The sequence below is a fragment of the Octopus sinensis genome, linkage group LG3, assembly GCF_006345805.1.
Source record: "Octopus sinensis linkage group LG3, ASM634580v1, whole genome shotgun sequence".
NCBI classification, from domain to species: domain Eukaryota; kingdom Metazoa; phylum Mollusca; class Cephalopoda; order Octopoda; family Octopodidae; genus Octopus; species Octopus sinensis.
The window spans coordinates 103413410-103434306 of record NC_042999.1 but is presented as its reverse complement, the minus strand read 5'-3'; the positions used below and the strand labels follow the sequence as shown (position 1 = coordinate 103434306).

At 32.9% G+C, this 20897-nt stretch overlaps 1 protein-coding gene across 3 annotated transcripts in view; it reads right to left on the bottom strand.

The window, feature by feature from the left end:
* The window catches only part of LOC115209514 (acetylcholine receptor subunit alpha-type acr-16-like), a 619054-nt gene that overhangs the window by 324608 nt on the left and 273549 nt on the right, over positions 1-20897 (bottom strand). The gene's annotated exons all lie outside the window — the stretch shown is intronic.

Here is a 20897-nt window from a genome sequence, read left to right as displayed (position 1 = left end):
CTTGCATTTTAGAAGATTTCTGCTGGCGTGTTGGGAACCGCATAATAGCGGTAATAGCGAAAATAACACTACAGCCAGAAGTTGATTGGTGATGAGAGAGAGAGAGAGAGAGAGAGAGAGAGAGATAACCCTCTATTGTTTACCCTCATAGCTGAAAGATGGCGACACCGCCCGAAGCCGATAGCCAGCAGAAAAGGGAGATGATCTCCTTGTTCACAACCGTATCGTTTTCCCCTCCACATTTTAAAGAGGTCATAGGCCAACAGAGCTTGGGGTCTGAAGATACGCCATAAAGGCATCCGCCATGGCGAGAAACCCAGGGTAGCTCATTAAACCGGTCTTCACCAGTAATAAATATAGACTATTCTACTTCTTAGAGGGTGCTTTTACTCCGAATTTATGTTTTTCTAAAAGACAGTAATATATATATACATAAAACAAACAGATGTATTAGTATAACGCTCAGGAACAGAAAACGTCTTTTACGTTTCGAGCTTACGCTCTTCTACAGAAAGGGACACAGAAAAAAACAAGGAGAGAAATAAATGTGTATAGTGGCTATACACACATACATATATAATTATATATGTATATGTTATCATATCAATTCTTATGATCATAAGCAATATTTCCGTGTGTTACGGAATTCTTTAAAGTTAATATGGACACTGTTCTTTAGGTAAACTACAACAAAAACAACGAATATATAGAATATGTTGGATACACCAGAAGCGTTTTCATGGGACGTCTGCAAAATTACAAGAAAGAAATTTTTCCGGAATATAGCAATTGTAGAGGAGTTCTGGAATATGCTAGTAGTTAATTGTAACTTGTTAGCGTGGCAAATATCTTACATTTGGTATTTTTCTTTTGCTCACTATCCTTGTTGTAAAAGTGGAACCATACTGTATGAAAGTACTTCCGGAATGCACACAGGCCCACACACATGCATATATCAACACATACATACACACACACGCAAGCAAACATATATGTATATATATATATATATATTATATATATATATATATATATACAAATATATATATATACATATATATATATACATATATATATATATATACACGTATGTTTATATATACGTATGTATGTATATATGCATAGATATGTACGCTTTACTCTTTTACTCTTTTACTTGTTTCAGTCATTTGACTGCGGCCATGCTGGAGCACCGCCTTTAATCGAGCAACTCGACCCCGGGACTTATTCTTTGTAAGCCCAGTACTTATTCTATCGGTCTCTTTTTGCCGAACCGCTAAGTGACGGGGACATAAACGCACCAGCATCGGTTGTCAAGCAATGCTAGGGGGAAAATACAGACACACAAACATATATATATACATATATACGGCGGGCTTCTTTCAGTTTCCGTCTACCAAATCCATTCACAAGGCTTTGGTCGGCCCGAGGCTATAGTAGAGGACACTTGCCCAAGGTGCCACGCAGTGAGACTGAACCCAGAACCATGTGGTTGGTAAACAAGCTACTTACCACACAGCCACTCCTGCGCCTGTACGTATATATATATAAATATATATATATACATATATATACACATATATATATATATGAATATATGTATATATATATATATCTATATATATATATATATATATATATATATATAATATATATACATATATATACACATATATATATGAATATATGTATATATATATTATATATACATATATATACACATATACATATGAATATATGTATATATATATATATATATATATATATATATATATATACGCACGTAATACATATATATACATACGCACACGCATATACATACTTACCTTCATTTTTGCACCTGTCTAAGAGTTTGTTTATGTATTAATTGTGTAAGATTAGAAGAATAAGTCCAAAGGAAACGTACTCTAGGCTGACGCTATTGAAGAAAGCTAACAAAAGAAACAATACAAAGATATTTACTTTGACACGAATTATAATACAAAAGATTATTCTAAGCAAAAATTCTAACCAAACAACTAATTCAGAGAGAAAATATGAATTCAATAAATTTTCGACATTTTTTTCCGCCTAGATTCAGCAAGTTTGCAGTTTTTGCTTGTAGGAAGATGATTAAATTCTTATTTTTTTATGTGCGTAAAGGAAATAATTAGAAAAGACAGAGTAAATGTATGTCATTTTGTAACACAGATAATTATTAGATAGTCTACTTTTAGTAAAAACTAGGCGCATATTCCTCTCACTGGACAGAACTTCTGCTCACAATATTGTAATATGTAATGAAGCGTTCTGTTTAATTTCTTTGCAATTACAGAAGAAAAACAGAGTATTCGAAGTACCCATGGCCTTTTGCAGTCGTCAAAGTAGACAGAAGTCGGAGATCTTAGGATGCGGCATCAGGAAGCAGCATTTAAAGGTGTATTATTTTCGAAACCAAAGGCTGACACTAATAGTTGCAACTGAATATATCTTTCTAAAAATCTATCTAAAAATTCACTCATAAAACATTCGACGACTCGGAGTTATAATGGAGGACACTTGCCCTAGGTGTTGCGCAGCAAGACCGGAACTGAAACCAAGTGGCTGTTAAGTTTGAACCTCATTTATTTCATAGTCTAATTAATTTTTCATAGTATATATGTCTATTAGGACTCTAATATTGATCTATAAACCTTTGAAATGCATAGTGAGGCTACAAAAACTTCAATATTCAAGAAATTAGCAAGACATTTGTAACTTCCACTTTCATGTATAAAATTTACATCTACATAGTTATAGAAACCAGTTTTATTACTTCGATAATAAAAATCTTCAACTGAAGTTTCGTAATGAAATTATATTATATGTGTTTTTGGCTTCGTACGTTTTTGTAAATATAAAAATTTACTAGTGTAAGTATACCTGTGTTTACGAACATATGTATATATATATATATATATATATATTATATATATATATATATACTCACACACAAGCTCACACACATACATAAATATAAACACAGTTATCAAGATGTCAGTGTTCAAATACAATCCTTTGTAGTGGTATAATGGTATAATGGATAAGGTGTAACAATCAAGTATTACATCAACGTATGTTTGGAAGCATTATTGTAATGATATAGTAAGTTTATTTTCCATCTTTTCGATTAGATGTTTAATACTAAATTATATACTAGAATTTTTCCATAGTCAAGCTAATAGATATTTATCTATTTATTGTAATTTTCATATATATATATAAGTATCAATATACCCTTATATCTTACCTTACGTTGTGAATTGAACGCTAAAATGCTAAGTAATTAAATTATTACACATAATGTGAGTATAAAATTTGTTTGTGTATGCAAATATATCCGTGTATATACATGTTAAATGTATATATATATATATATATATATATATATATATATAATATATATATATATATATATATATATATATATGCACAGAGTGGAAGAGATAGATAAGATAGATAGAATCGTAACTACATTCCTGTGCGACAGTATGCATTTTTGAAAAGAAAAGGGAAAATCTGTCGTTTATTCCTTTGGGTAATTAATAATAAAATATTATCTTGTAAATCATTTGGTCTAATTAATTGTAATAGATTTTACTCGTTATTTTGTTAACGGAAAGCTAAAATGTTTGTGACGCCTAATCTATGAATTAATGTTTTACGCTTAGTAAATTATCTGTTAATTTTACGACAATTATAAAATATTTATCCCCCAGAGTATTTAAAACAGCATAATGGATTTTTTGTTTTAGTTTTGGCTTTCATAAAGTAAAAAGTAAAAAGTGAATTGATTTATATCATAATATACAGTCATGCATGAAACTTACTCTATTGATTAGAAACGCATGTGATATTAAGCGTTTAATTGTTAATTTTACACGAGAAATGTTTATTCCTATTCCACTGTATATAAGATATACACAAGTACAAACACACACACACACAACGCGTGTATATATATATATATATATAATTTTCAATGCTCGTTTATGATGAAAAATGTTAAAGATTTCCTCCTAATGTGATAGTATGATAAAAGTACATGTTCAATACATCTTAGGATAAATAAATTTAATTATTAGCTAATAATAGAATTTTTTTTTATTGACATGATAGCATTTTATGTTTCCTCAATATTGGTTTCAAATTTTGGCTCAAGGCCAGCAATTTCAAGGGATGGTTAAGTCGAATACATCGGCTCCAGTTTCTACCATTACTTATTTTATCGACGCGGAAATGATGAACAGCAAAGTCGACTCAGATGGTAAAGTCAGACGAATGCCGCTATGCATTTTGCCCGGCATGCTAACGATTCTACCAGTTCGCCGCCTTACGTTTCCGCAATATTAAATGATATTGTAAGATGACGAAGTAGCAGTACTGTTAGCACACCGGACAAAATGCTTAACGGCATTTTATTCGACTATACGTTCTCAGTTCAAATTCTGCTGAGTTCAAATTCTCAGTTCAAAATCTGCCTTTCATCCTTTCGGAGTGGATAAAATAAGTGCAAGTTGAACACTGACGCCAATGAAATCGACTTATCCCCACTTACAAAATTTCTGGTCTTGTGTCAAGATTTGAAACAAATATTGTTATATCTTCTTTCATTGCAACTATTATTCCATGAATAATAATACTATACTTTTACTTCAGAGACACCTTGTCAGTTATGTAATTTTGATTGTTTAATTTTAAAAACATTATTATATATGCATGTGCATTTATAAATAAAAATCTATTAAGTTCATGTTTATTTTATATTAAAGATCGTTAATATTCTCCACAGAAATGTACATAACTATTCATGGATGTTTTATTAACTGAATAAGTCAGAAATTGAAACATACTCTAGGAGGAAATCCAGAGATAATGTTTAAAATATATCGAATGCAGCGATAATGGAGTTATTATGAACACAAGTTTCAATCTAATAGTTTCTTTGTATAAAACTGAATCAACTCACACTACCTATAGCGATTTCACCCATATAATCCAACGACAGATCGTCTATGCAGACAGATGATCTGCTCGAAAAAGCAGAGAGCTATCCCTCAAATCACACTCTATTTCTTTGAAAAAAGGAGCAGAATGAATTGTCAAGTAAATTCTTAAATACCATTAAAGCAGGAAGACTACATTATCCAATTGTATGCAACCCATTTTGAAATTCTGATGTCATTTGAGTAAGGTTTGGTTGCTGTTTTTACCACATGTTCAATTATCAAACGCCAGGAGGATATTCACTTCTTAAATTAAGTTTTGGTTGTTCTCTTTCAGTGAAGTTATGATATAATCGGTAACTTCAAAGGAGATGTTTTATATAGCAGCAAAGTTGAAAGAACGAGAAGGAAAGCGCTGAAACAAAGTACACAGATAGTGAACTAATGGGAATTTCCCGATTGTTTGAAAAGTTTCCCACGAAATGTAGTCTATCATGTTAAAATTGAAAACTATGATGCATTACCTTAGATAAGAAAACAGTAATTTTTAATAGGAATACATTAGGAATGCTTGTAGAGGAAATTCTAGCTTCTTTACTTGCTTTTCGATATGGAGACAATGAGAGTAATACAAGTTGTAATCCGTATGATTTCGAGAAAGTTAATTTTTCTGTCCGTTTGTTTGTTCCCATTTTAGGATAGGATCCATTCAATTTTTGAGACCCATTCAATTGAGATACTATTTAACAATCAATGAATTGTTGTGTTTAACAGTGGAGTCTTAACAGCGTAGTCGGATCGCGATTATCTCGAAACACATCATGAGGAAGCTGGTTATTGAGGTGGAATTTTGATTAAGAATGTAAAGATCTTTAACAGATACCTGCTAAAATACAAACCAAAAAACAGTATATTCATATCTAGATCTCCCTTTGGACTTAATCAAGGTCAGCTTAGTTAGCAATGACTAAGGGCTAAGCAATTACGCAAAAAAACTGCTCACTTGAGTAACGACACTATAAATAGTAACAAACCAACATAGTTGAAAAACACAGTGCTTTGTTTTGAGGTTAGGAAGAAGTTGCCGTTACAGTAAAACATGGTGGTTTGGATAGTTGCCAAGTGAAGCAGCGTAGTTGGCATTTGACTGAAAGAATGATAATACATTCCAGCACAGAAAAACTTCTCAATAGAAGTAGAAACAGTATTACGAGTAAAGTTTCAAAATATCTTTCACTCGAGGTTGTATAAAAAAAAATAATCTAATTGAGGTATTTTATGAGATGTCAAATCACTACCAAAAAGAAAACTGGAATTAGTTCAGTGACAGAGACTATATAGAGATTACAGAGAGCAATAGGAGTTAGATTGATGTTTTACAACTCTTTTAACTAGCACGAACTTCGTTAAGACGAAATTGATAAATGCCACATGCGATTGGCTTAAAACTTTTTATGCTGCGTTTGAAGAGGATAGCTTGTCATTATAAGTTTTTAAATACTCGTAGATTACAACGTAACGATGTCTGGGTATCAATAGTGTTTTTAATGTTCGATTTAAATTGTAGCAGCTTGGACGTAAACAAATTGGGAGTGGGTTGTAATAAGAGTTCAGACGTGTACGGTTCTCAGAAAAATAAAATTCGAGGAAATGTTTGATGTTGGGTCTCGAAACCGCGATATAATAAGTGAAGCAGTGTAAGAAAGGTATTTACATTTTTATGCTTTAGGTTTAGACAGGGAAAAGCAGGATTGAAAATGAGTCAAATTTGTACAATGTTAATTGAAGGTCTGCTTGCGAATCTGATGAGTTATATCTTTTTCAAGCAACGTTTGTACAATAGGTATGCATGTGTATGTATGTATCGGTGTGAATGATATGAATGTATGTGTACATGTGTGGGTGTGCTTTGTGCATGTGTCTGGATGTGTGTGTAAGTGTGTGTGTGCGCGCCAGTGTGCGTATAACTTTCCCGTGATTGGTTTTCTTATAATATATTATACAGTATATCATCAATAATATAGTCTTATGATAAGTGTGAAAATAGTGTAGTCTCGATGATTACTAATACTTTACTCAAGACGGTCTAGTTGTAGCGCCATTAAGCGATAGAGGAAATACCTTCCACTTATTTCTTATTTTCTAAAATTTCCTAAAATTTTCGTTGAGTCTTGCAACCTTTTCAATGGTCTTGAAAAGTTTGCAAGACGCAACAAAAATTCTAGGAAAATAAAAATAAGAAATAAGTGGAAATTTTACCGGTGAGTGTGTTAAATTATAAGGCACAAAAAGAAAATGACTCTCCCCAGACACAACAGAATATGCTTCAACACACGAACTCATATGAAGAATCTTGCAAACCAAATCCCAAAACGAAATATATATATATATATATATATATATATATATATATATATATATATATATACTATTGAACCTTGGGAGGGGCTTTATGCCGGTAATGATAAACACACTCACTGGTTCGGTCCTTTATTGTTATTGTTAGTTAATGGGTTAGTTACTCCGTTAAAAATGTATCGATCAACCGTTTTTTCATCATTCATTGTTCATGCTGTAAAAAAAAATGACAACACGAACAATTAACACTTGAACGATTAACTGTTTGACCAAAGTGTTTAACATATGCGTTTGAAAAACTAGTAAAAAACAGCTGATCGATAAAATTTTAACGGAGTAACTAACCAATTAACTAACAATAACAATAAAGTACTTGCGTTTATTATTACCTGCATAATGCCCCTCCCAAGGTTCAATAGTATTTCTTTCAATACACGAATTCACATCAAGCATCTTGCAAACCAAATACGAATATGAACTATATATATATATATATGTGTGTGTGTGTGTGTGTGTGTGTGTGTATGTGTGTGTACGTGTGTGTGTGTGTGTGTGCGTGTGTGTATGTATTTATGTATGTACAAGGCATAAATATATGTACGTATGTATATATGTGTTTATGTACATAAAATTTTCTTTAACAATGACCTGTCGAACTTCCGTTGCATTAAAAGAATATGCGGTTTACAGTTACCTAGATAAAACTCTATTCTGTCGCAGTTAACCTTCCACTAGTCATTTTAGCAGAGATTGAATTCGGCATTGGAAGGAAAAGAATCACCTACCAATGTTAGAAAGCAACCATTACTTACAACTTTGAATTAGTGTATCAAAATATACGCACTTTAATCAAAATAGAATTAAATAACGAGAGTTAAAGTGCTTCGCCATAAAAAAAAAAGTGTATTGTTACCATTGGGCCAAGTCTTGTGTAGCTTTTCTTCTCACATTTATTTCTAGTTATCCTTTTAATGTGTTTTGCATTGTAAATGTTAATACTTGAGCAGTTACTGTTAATCATGCAGCTGGCGCTAGTGAATTGATTATTTTCTAAGCAAATATATTTCCCTAAAGTGAGAAATCTAAATATTTACTTGATACAAACTATTTCTACACATAGACGTTTTTACTTCGCGGAATCGCTCACTATAAAAAAAACCCAACGAATGTTTAGAGTTATCTCTCTTTAATTATCGAAAGCCATACATATACATGCGCGCACATGCACACACACACCTGTATATACTTACATTATATGAGAGTGAAATTGACAGAGACTGTTGCATCAAAGCTAAAACGATGCAAACCGCATTGTGACGAGTGATGTATAACAACATACGATAGTCTGGTGGATCACGTGATATATATATATATATGTATATATATATAAGGATAATATCGATCTTATCAAGTGGCCAGCATGGGAAAAAATAACATACACAGTGCCCAGTGGGATGGTCGTTGGTCAAGGTCGGTGAAGCAGTCCTCTTCATTAGCTACAGGCTGGATGTTGTGTAATAGTGCATATAGCCTGACATGACGCACGAAGTTATGAATATCAGTACGAGTTTGAAATTCGTTACTGGATGGAGTGAGGGGGTTGAAGCGCAGACCCCCTATCAGGAGGAATGCTACCAACTGACTGAAGTGCGGAGGGGTGGATGGGTCAGATGTGAGAAGGGTAGTGAGGATAGTGGATGGCTGGGAGAAGGGAGAGGAGGGGTAAGTGTGTGTGTGTGGGGGGGTTAAAGTGACGAAGGGGTTGGGGTGAGGATGAGGTGTATGTCATCTATGTTCTCACTCTATAATTGATGCTAACACGAAGATTTCAGAAACCAGTCTAGCTAACACTAAATTAGACTGTTATTTGAGGAAAAGTCTATCCAAATCCAAAAAAGGTTGTTCGTTACGGTGGATTAGTTTGGCCCGTTACCAAATAAACTCTGAAACATATTGTTACAGTTGTAGGTCTTATAAGGCTGTGAGGTAAATATAAGGATATTAGTTATAATTAGTGCTATCGGTGTTTATTAACGATGTTTTTCCGGCCAGGAAAGCATGGCAAAATATATTGATATAGCTTGATTCTTATTGAACAAATATATTATGTCTATTCGTAGGTTTCTAACATGTTTTCCAATGACTTATTTGTCTGTGTAAATATTTAAAAAGATGGATAAGGAAGTGTAGGTTTTAAGCAACAATGAACATCCTAAAACACAAGTACGTATATATACGTGTATACATGAATACTTATACACGCATATACATACGCTTAATGGCGCTACCACTAGACCGTCTTGAGTAAGGTATTAGTAATTATCGAGACTACACTATTTTCACACTTATCATAAGATATATTATTGATGATTTACTGTATAATATATTATAAGAAAACCAATCACGGGAAAGTTATACACACACTGGCGTGCACACAATCACTTACACACACATACAGACACATGCACAAAGCACACCCACACATGTACACATACACACATACATACACACATACATACATACATACATACAATACACACATACATACATACATATATATATATATATACATACATATATATATACATACACAGATTCACATATATACATCCTTACACGCACATACATTCACTTGTATATTAAATGCCATTATGTAAACATATACTGAGGAAAAGAGAGAGGTAGCAAGAGAGAATTAAATAATACCCTAGTCATATTTAGTTACAATAATAGTTTTCCTTTTAGGTGAAAATTTGCACAATGTTGTCTATATTACGTATACATATGTGTACTGTTTTTCTCACAGACGGTATATATATATATATATATAGATAGATAGATAGATACATAGATACATACATACATACATACATACATATACACTTACCTATATTCATACGTATACACATATGTACGTACATATATACATACATGCATACATGCATGCATACATACATACATACATACATACATACATACATACATACATATATATATAGTGAGAATTTCCTCCCCCATAAAAACAAAAGACGAAGACGGGTGTGTAAAGAACAAACAGATGTATTAGTTAAACGCTCGGGAAATGAGAAATACTTTCACGTTTCGAGCCTTTGCTCTTCGACAGAAAGGAACACAGAAATAAACAGGGAGAGAAAATAGAAAAAAGTTTAGTGCCTATATATATATATATATAATATATATATATATATATATATATGCATAAATACATGCATATATACACATGCATGCTCGTATTTGATTCTGAAAGTGGAAAGTCGGTGTAAACCCAGCATCAGTGTATCAACGGCCTCGCTATCTCTCCTGCTGCACATGATGAATGCTAATGCTATAGATACCTAGACATATATATATATATTAATGTATATAAATATTTATGAGTATGTACATGATTTGATATATATATATATATATTATTCTATCAATGTATCGGCTAGACTATCGGATGTGATCATATATCACCGTTCACAGTGCGCTTACTCGCATTGTTGCAGCCTTGAAGTTATGCCATCTTCCTGGTTTGGCAGGCAAGCCAAACCGTCGACTGGTTATCCATTTTGCAGCTAGGTGGACTGGAGCAAGATGAAATAAAATGTTTTGCTCAAGATCACAAAGCACTGCTGGTCTTCGAATGGAAACGATGAAATTGCGACCGTGAGTGCAATAACCTAAACAACAGGCCACGCGCCTTCACACGCAAACAAGTATACATACATATGTTTGTATATAATCTCCTTAGCGCATTATATACTCTACTTATTGACATCGAGCAGCCGTTAACATCGTATTAATCTACTTAGTGTATTAACGTTGAACTTCTCCGAGTTACGGACCCTGTCTTATATCACTTGAAAAAATATTTACGAACATTACTGTAGACGATTGAGAAAAAAACTGTATATTCTACCTATGTTTGTCATGTCATTACATTCCATATTTTTGAAATATATCGCAATCCATCGCCCCAAATATTTGTGCATTGTCGCCATCTTAGAAACATGCATACAAAATGATGCGTCTTTGCATCTTTTCCTACCTGGATCATATACTAATTGTGATGTTGGCATTGCACTCTTTTCTGTTTGCTTGTCCTGGTTGCAACATGTGAAAAACTTGATAGCGAAGTGTTTGAAATTTTCCAGCATTAAATTGCATGTTATTTCCTCTATCCTACTTACAGATTGCATTGAAATATTTCTGAAAGTTTTTTTATATTATCCTATCTCTGACTGCCTTTGATATTTTTTGTATCGGTAGTGATTGTTCATATCATTGATGGCATGTCTGAGAGAACCACTACAAATTGTAATGGTTCTCAAATAGTTTCCTTTTATACTCTACAGAAAATCATTTTTATCTTTTGAAAAAACGATTTTTACGAACAGCGTCAACCACTCTCCTAGATTTTCGACACTGCCGAGATTACGTAGTTTGTGACATCTCCATTACTAACTTGCTCAGTGGGGCTCGCAACGTCAAGATATTGCATATCTACAAGTGAACAGTTGAATAGATTTAGCAATAGTTTTATCGTAACGGTATTAAGGCTGTTTGAAGCAATCTCTATCTACATGAAAAATTGTTAGGAGATAGACAAGCCATTTTTCAACTGCAGGTTCACTTTCTTTGTGAAAATTAGTACCATTACTTTGCTGATATGTGAAATAAAAGAGATTCTTTCAGTTTTCCACGTCTGTGCTAATTAATTCCTTGTGGATTGAGCTCTTTAAGCTATTTCTGAGGCATTTAGAAACTTACCTCTTCAAGGAAACCTTTGGAAAAGATTGTTGGAAAAACGTTGTCCTTTTTACGTTTTCAACAAAACACATGGACAGATGCGCGCACAAATATACATACACACACATGTGTGTGTGTGTGTGCATGTGTGTGCATGTGTGAGTGCGTGTATGAATATGTGTGAGTATGTGTACTTCTATGTGTGTTTGTGAATGTATGCATGCATGCATATATACATATAGATTGATGTATATGTATACACACACAAACAATATACATACATACATATATACTTCTATATATTTTTGTACGTAGATCTGATGTTTATATATGTTTATATATGCATGCATAGGTACATTCACAAAGACACACACGCGCACATATGCACACACATATATACATGTATATACATAACTGACGCAAATAAATATTTAGTTACATACTCACACGCGAAAATAACGAGCAATCTATGGTTGCATTTGTCATTTCTCAGCGTTCTCCCGAGATCTTGGAAGTTTATATTACATTATTTCGATATCACCTTACTATTTATTTTACAGCATTCCTATTTCCTTTTTCTGTTTAATATCATTGTTCTTACATTTTCTTCTGACTATTTCATTTTTTTATCCTCTATCGAAGTTGTTTTTTCATTTCGTTATTTACTGCGCGATTAAACAGATAAGTAGATTTGTGCTTTTTGTAGGACTGCTATGAGATAAACGAGTTAACTATTTTCATTCCCAAGTAAATTGATTTTTACAGTTTACACTGCATATTTTCAATATAGCTGTATCCTGACAAGATGCGAGCAATTGGTGTAGAAATCTTGCCTTGGCTTACGTTTAAAGGAAATGCTCCTGATATGCTCCATCACTCCTAAATAATGTGTTTCGTGATCATAAAGGTAACATTATGTATAGAGAAGTTTATCATAAAGATTATGAGGTGTTTGAAAATAAAGGTGATAATCTAGTACATGCTTTTAATAGAAAAGCAGAATTTATCTCACGCAAGTTGAGTGTTAACGTGTCCTCTTTGTGTATATTGTCAAATAAGTAGTTCGGAGGAAAAATCTGTAGTGGATCAGAAAAACTCCCTTTAAATATATAAGTACACTCTTCTTATATTCGGGGTTCAAATCTCTACAAAGTCAACTTTGTCTTTTATTCATTGTAGCTTGGTGAAATGTATACCTGCTAGTTAGGTACTTGGTTCGATTACATTGACAACACCCCTCTTCCAAAATATGAAAATTGTTTTCCAATGTTACAAACCATTATAAATGATTTCTAGCATTCTAAATGAGCTTCTGAAAATGTAAATACTTCACAGTTCTGATTAGAATATGACAGCTTTGTGTAATTTTAAATACCATTTACAAAGACAATACAGGGTTTTCTGCATTCTCTGTCAAAAATCCAAAATTATCTCTTATGATAAAAGGCAGACTTTCTCTGTCTGTTACCATGTTCCTTTTTAATACAATTCTACAATAGAGAATTTCTTCAATTGGAATTTAACCTATGATTTTTCGAAGTAGATTCGATTGGGTCATGGCATATAAAGTCTTTTCAATTTGACTCCCAATTAAGCAAAAATTCGAGAAAAGTAAATTGCCTCTCTAATTTCAACTGCTTCACTCCTGCTATTACCATACTTTCTCCTACTTTCTCTTGCAAGTGTACCTTAAACCACTACTCAAAAAAAATACAGAGCAAACAGAAACAAATAAATACATAACGATTTACTCCTCACACAATTTCTTCCATTGGAATTTACCTATGATTTTTCGAAGTACATTCCATTAGGTCATGGCATATACATTTCTTTCAATTTGACCCCCAATTAAGCAAAAATTCGAGAAAACTCAATATTTTACGATTTCCCTCTCTCACTTCAAAGGCTTTACTCCGCCTATTACCACACTTTCTCCCACTTTCTCTTTACACATATAGACACGCAAAAATATACATATACAATGATAACTCAACAGAAAAGGTAAATTGGTCTTTAATTTACTTTCTGTCGCTAAGTTTTCGTAGTATTAATTTGCGAGCGTACTTCAGTTGTCAATTGTTGAAAGAAAACTGTAAGCTAAGAAGGTGTGTGTGTGTGTGTGCGTGCGTGTGTGTGTGTGTGTGTGTGTCTGTGTGTGTGTGTGCGAGTGTGTGTGTGTGTGTAGGAAGTGAAGGATAAAAATATGGCAAGAAGTGGACAGATGTACATATATACATCCATACATCCATACATACATGTGTGTGTGTGTGCGTGTATGTATGTGTATTAATGTGTGTGTGTTATCTCTCTCTATATAAAGCTGAAGTTGTCTGTGTGCGCCAGGTTTGGTAGCCTTCAACTAACACTATCTCCTTCGAGACCCTGCGGCGCAAGTTGACCAACATTGAGAGTATGATAGAAGGGTTGCTCTTCTTTCCGTAGAAGATAAAATTCAAATAGGACCATGTTAACACCAAAAATTATTTACATCAAAAAGGTGCTTTTTTCTATGAAAATCCCTATTTTTTACGATTTTTTCACTGCTGTGTCGCCACTTTTCGGTGTATTTCAACCACAAAAATGTTCACTTGAAGAGAATAACAAGCTACATAATGCAAAAGTTTTACTTTTCAAAAATTCCAATTCCAGCGGGTCGAAACAAACCCGAGCAACGCCGGGCGATACTGCTAGTTGATATCTATAAACCAACTGATTATGGTGTTTGTTTTCGATTTCTTCGAATGAGCGTTCCATTTGTTCTTCCAGTGAATTTATCTGATAGCCTTATAATCTTATGTTAGGAATTTCAAAAGTTCCCTCTCAGTTTCCATTTATCCATAAAATTTCTCAAGGTTTGGGAAGACTAGAATCTATAGTAATCTATAGTAAAAAACATTCAACGCTTCGCGCGCTATGGTCGAACCCTGAGGAACGCGATGACAAAGAGTTTCCTTTCCTAATGACCTTGCGGTGCGACTTTAATCTATGAATATACCTGATTGTTTTCATAAATATACCATTTACAAATAATAGATACTACAAAAATGTATTAACTTTTGAAAAAAACAACATAATATTGTAATGTTCTCGTATAAGAAAAAACATGTCAACGAAGTTATAAACTAAGCAGTGAAATATGCATACATACATGCATGCATACATAATACATACATACATACATACATACATACATACATACATACATACATACATACATACATACATACATACATAAAATCTAAACATAAGAAGCCTGACATTGTGATTTGGGATAGAGAAGAGAAACTGTGTACAGTTGCGGAATTCAGCTGCCCAATGGATGTTAACATAAAGCTAAAGATCAGCAAAAAGAAAAATACCTATACTGAACAACTGAGGAATCTACAGTTACTCTATCCAGATTATACCTGTAATTATCAGCGCACTAGGATACGTAATACATTACCTAAGTACTAGTATGGATATATTACTCTTCTCAAAACCAGAAAGGAGAAAGCTGATTCGAAGTCTACAGATCTAAGCCATCATTGGAACTGTAAAAATCTGTAAAACGTGCCAGAAGTTTATAATATAAGTATATAAGCGCATGTCTAGACATGCATGTATATGCATGAGAATGCATACATAGAACAAAGCATACAACTCTGCGCATGCATTGACTCCAAATGCTGCACATATACATACAAAAATACCCTGTTCATGTTGAAATTCCAATGAAGGAGCTTTGAAACTAGGTTAGAAACCGGCTCTTTTGCTATTGGCAAGAAATCTTGCAATAGAACTGAATAATGGCATAGATATATGCACACATACATATATGCATGCATACATACATACATACACATACATACATACATACATACATACATACATACATTCATACATACATACATACATACATACATACATACATACATACATACATACGCACAGACTAATTTTTCCAAGAGAAGATTAGCTTCGAAACTAAATAACGCTTAGCATAAAGCAAAGTTATATAGGAATGGAAAGTATATACGATGTATATGAGAAATCAATGTAGTAAAAGAAGCCAGCTTGAGTATAAAAGTAGATATGGATATAAAAGTAGATATGAAAGCTTCAGAAGATATTTATTTATACAATATTGTAGAAAATATTATAGAAAATATTATTTAGAAAAAATTACCATAAATTGTTATTAGGGTAACTACCAAATAACTAGTATTGGTTAATCGAAAATCATAAAGTCGAGTAAGTATTTTAAAAAGATGTAATTTGTGAAGCTATATATCAAATACGTAACTCAGGAATAAACAAAAAATTATGAAACCGCATTTGAATAACAAGAATTTTATGGATGTCATCAGCAATATGAATACCTTTCCTAGCTCAAGACACTGCATATTAATTTGTTGTACAGACATGTATTTAAGCAGAATTAATAATACCATATTAGTAATTTTCTGCAAAAAACCTACTTTCATATATAGTATATATATTGTATTTCGCGTTTGTACTTTCCGAGAAGACTACTTAATCTTAAATATCAGATTCAGGATACAATGATTAATGATGCAAGCTATACTATTGTAAATGTAAAAGCGTGAGGAAATTCTTCTAAAACAAAATTGTTTAAATAAATTCGTATTTTTACTGAATTGTCTTCAGGTAAATTGAAGACAATTCATTAAGAATACAAATCTTTAACCTTCTTATAAAAGGAAAGGTAACCAAAAAGTAGTGATACTAAGGATTGTAAATATCATTAGAACACCCTCTCAAAACATTTATTAGTCTTGTATGTTATAATATAGTCTTTGTGATATAACAAATTAATATTTCAAAGCATAAATATAAAAATTCGAAAATGGAATATAAATACAAAAATAATCCTAATTATGTATAGGAGCATTACGCATTGTAAAATATCAAAAAATATCAAAGATTTGCCCAGGAGACCTTCTAAATACTGTCTAGAAAATAGCTCTCCAGGTAAGGGCTCATATTTTGCATAAAACACTATACAATGAAGGACGGGTTTTGAACAGAATTTATATAGACTTAACAGCATTTAATATAATCGAAAATTATCTACATATGTAATACAAAGAATTTTACTGCAATGGATTGGAAAGGGGTAAAAAGCTTTGATTACGAAACGTCTTTTAAAGGAAAATACCGCAGATAATTAACTTCAAAACACCTGCATATTGTCATTATGGCAGTTACTAACAGGAAATTTTGCTGAGAAGGCATACAAATATTTGATGTAGACTCATATGCTACCTGTTGAACTGACATAGCACAGGAAACATTCAAAGGGCACCAATAATTAATGACACTCTATAAAGCTCAAGTGAGGATTTCAATCGAGTATCAACACTTCGTCTTATTGACAAAACGATAATGAACTCCAAGTAAAACAGGCTAATTTGTGCATGGCCTGGATTGGCTTCAAACGGCACAGGACATGGTATCACATTCTTGAATTGTAGTGTTACGAAGAATTTTTGGCATAACTGAAAAACCTCAACGCTTTCAGTGCTGCTATAACAAGCTGAAGATGAAATCACCGTGAAGTGTAACAGTTAAAATTGGTGTCTGCTATATTGACTATTTCTACGACTTGTTAATTGTAGTGCACTAATAACTATCGTAATCAAACTTAGGAAAGTCAACATGGGTCTCAAACTGAGAATATGTTAACACTGTAAAGGTATATTGCAGCTACATTCGAATGGAGTTTGATATATCAATTTGTGCGACGTTAGATATTGAAGTGAGAGTATAAAGCCCATTAAAATGGATTGCTAAGTACGAACGATCCATTATAAATTGATGGCAGTTGATACAAGTATCTAGGAGCATTGGAATGTAATGATATTATGTATAAAACATGAAGGAAAAGGGAAAACAATATATTTCAAAAGATTAAAGCTTGGGTTGAAGTGCCAACTAAACACATAAAATTCGATACATACGGTCAATATGTGGAAGATTACGAGGTACTGGAATAGTGAACCGGGCTAAATATGAAAATAGAAGCATAATCTATGAATGGAATGCTTCATCCGATAGCATATGCCAATACTTTATGTATGGAGCGTAATGTTCGAGGGAGAGAAAATATATTAGCCATTCTGATTATATGGATGGAAACCAACGGTCAATAAAACACTACCTAGCAAAGAGTGAATTAAGAGCTCCTTAAACATGCCACACTACAACTAGGGCTTACTTGTGTTGAGTATGCGAAAATAGAATAATTTTTCGAAGAAAGGAAACTTATAAGAAACGATGTTATACGGACAGTTCCATAGAGCTATCAAGAATGTGAAAAAAATCATGGATCATGAAAAAATTTTACATTTCGAAAAGATAAAAGTGGAGTGAATCCAGAGTAGGGATTTAAAGAGAGAAACTGAGAGTTTGTAGCGGCTCAAGATCAAACATTTAATACTAATTCAGTGAACCGGGATATTTAGTGCACTACTTCAAAATAAATAAATGTTTCTTATGTAACCATCCAGTCGAAAATATTAATGATATTGTAACAGATTGTAAAATATTTGTTCAGCCAAAAATACAAAGGACGGAATCAAGAGGTCTATCTCATTTTATTCTGATCACTGAATAAGAAATGAGAATACCACAAACCAGGAAGTAATACAATTATGTACTAGAGAGAGCTCTAAATGAACCTAGTAAGCCAAAAGACGACACGATTTTCACATCCAGACGGATAAAATACTTAAACAACGTAGGCCAGATGTTATACATGATAAGGAAAAAAGAGAATGTTTCATGGCGCACATTGGCATTTCTTCAGACAATAACATGGTGCGGAAAGAAATTGAAAAATCTCGAAATATACTGAATTAAAAGTAGAAATCATTGTAGAATAGTTTAGAAGAACGAGAATATAAAGCTCAGTAAGGTGTAACAGTAGTGATAAAAAACACAAACCTGACCAAAGTAATTTTATTGAAAATGGAGACAAACATCAAAAGTTAAACGAAATAATGTATGCAGCAGCCATAGCGGTTACAACGGAAAGCGGAAGCTCTTTTGGATCTACTCATATGAGAATACCACAAACCAAGCAAAAAGCATGTAAAACAAACATGTAGAAAGATAAAGAAAATAAAAGATCTCTCAACACTAATTGAAATAACAATGTAAAACAACAGTAACTAAAAGGAAACCAAGAAAAAGAAAAAAGAAAAAAGAATTATCCATAATCAAGAACGCTTTAAACAAGAGATTTTTTCGTTACGAACAGTGACAAAGATCATTTGAACAAATCAGACAGATCGACTCCAACACAAAACTGTTTAGAAATAGAAAGCAAGCGAAGTAGAAGAATTTGTAGGGAAGAGTATCATGAGTGAAAAAAATACAACAAAACACAGGAACTAGACAACTGCAAAAGACCATGTAAATACAAATAATCCAGATTTTACAAAGACTTAAGTAAAACCCAACATGGTTTAGATATTTAACAAGGACATATAAATTAATATTATAGAGATATTTAAGAAACAATGATTTAAGAAAATAGTGAAGAAGCAAGCTGGAACCAACATCTGACAGGCTCAGAGTATGAAAAAAGCCATCTAAATGTGCGAGAATGATGGTATAGCAAATCATAAACATTAGCTTCATCTACAGAGAAATATTTCGAGGTGGCTCGCTCTCAACACCCCCGTTCTGCTTTGCACAAATACGTATACAACATGTTAAAGCAGACATGATTTAAATGATGGACGACCTCAAGTTATATGTTGCAGGCAATAAGCAAACAGAAAAACCATTACAGAAACTTCACAACTTTATTGGAAGTATTGACATTAAATTCGAATGAGAAAAATGGCTTAAGGCAATATCGCAGATGGAGAAATTAATTAAGAGCGCTTCCATGTTAGATAATGAGACAGAGATAAGACGATTACACCAATCAAAAAGAATTATAAATAAGCAATTAATGAAATAGACAAATGGAAGTAATAAACTAGAAAGGAATATCATACATGTACGAGCTTGATGCTAAAAACAAGGAGGGTGTGGTTAACTGTATCATGTAAGATAATGAGCGTCAATAATCTGGATGTCCCATTAATAAGTTATAGTTATGATGCTCTCCATTCGATACTAAATGAATAAAGAATCCTACACAGAAAGCAAAAAGATAACTGCTGCTTAAAGAATACATCATCCAAAATCTGACATAGAAATATTATACTCGCTACTGGTATAGGTAGACAGGGCATTATGTAGATAGAAAGTTGTTTTATAACAAATAATGTATAAATAAGTTTAGGACAGTATTAAACAAAAATGGTTTTCACAACTAATTTATCTTCCGATGCTCCACGCGATGGGAGTCTGTTTCATCAAAATCTTTACTTAACTAAGGATCATTTAAATCCTCCCTCAATACTTCGTTTTCAAAATGAAATACTGTGCAAATCAAACAAGTGGAGATAAACCACACCTATTCCTTTTTCCATTGGTTCATTTTTACTATTTTGACTGCATCCGCAAATTTCTAACCCCCTCAATCATCATCACAACATAATGGTATGGTACTACTAGGTGAAAGAGTTTTTGACTTCGTCGTTGGCGTCTGGGATTGAGGAGAGATTTATGCGATTTTCACTGCATCTCTAACTGGATATCATCCAGAATCCAGAGCAAATACGTTCCTGGCTGACTGAAGGAACAACATAGCTACTACCAAAAAATGAAAACACTAAAAGATCCAAAGGTCTAGCGACATATCTTGTCACCACCTACAAGATCCTCGCATCCATATTAACTGACAGAATATACACTTTC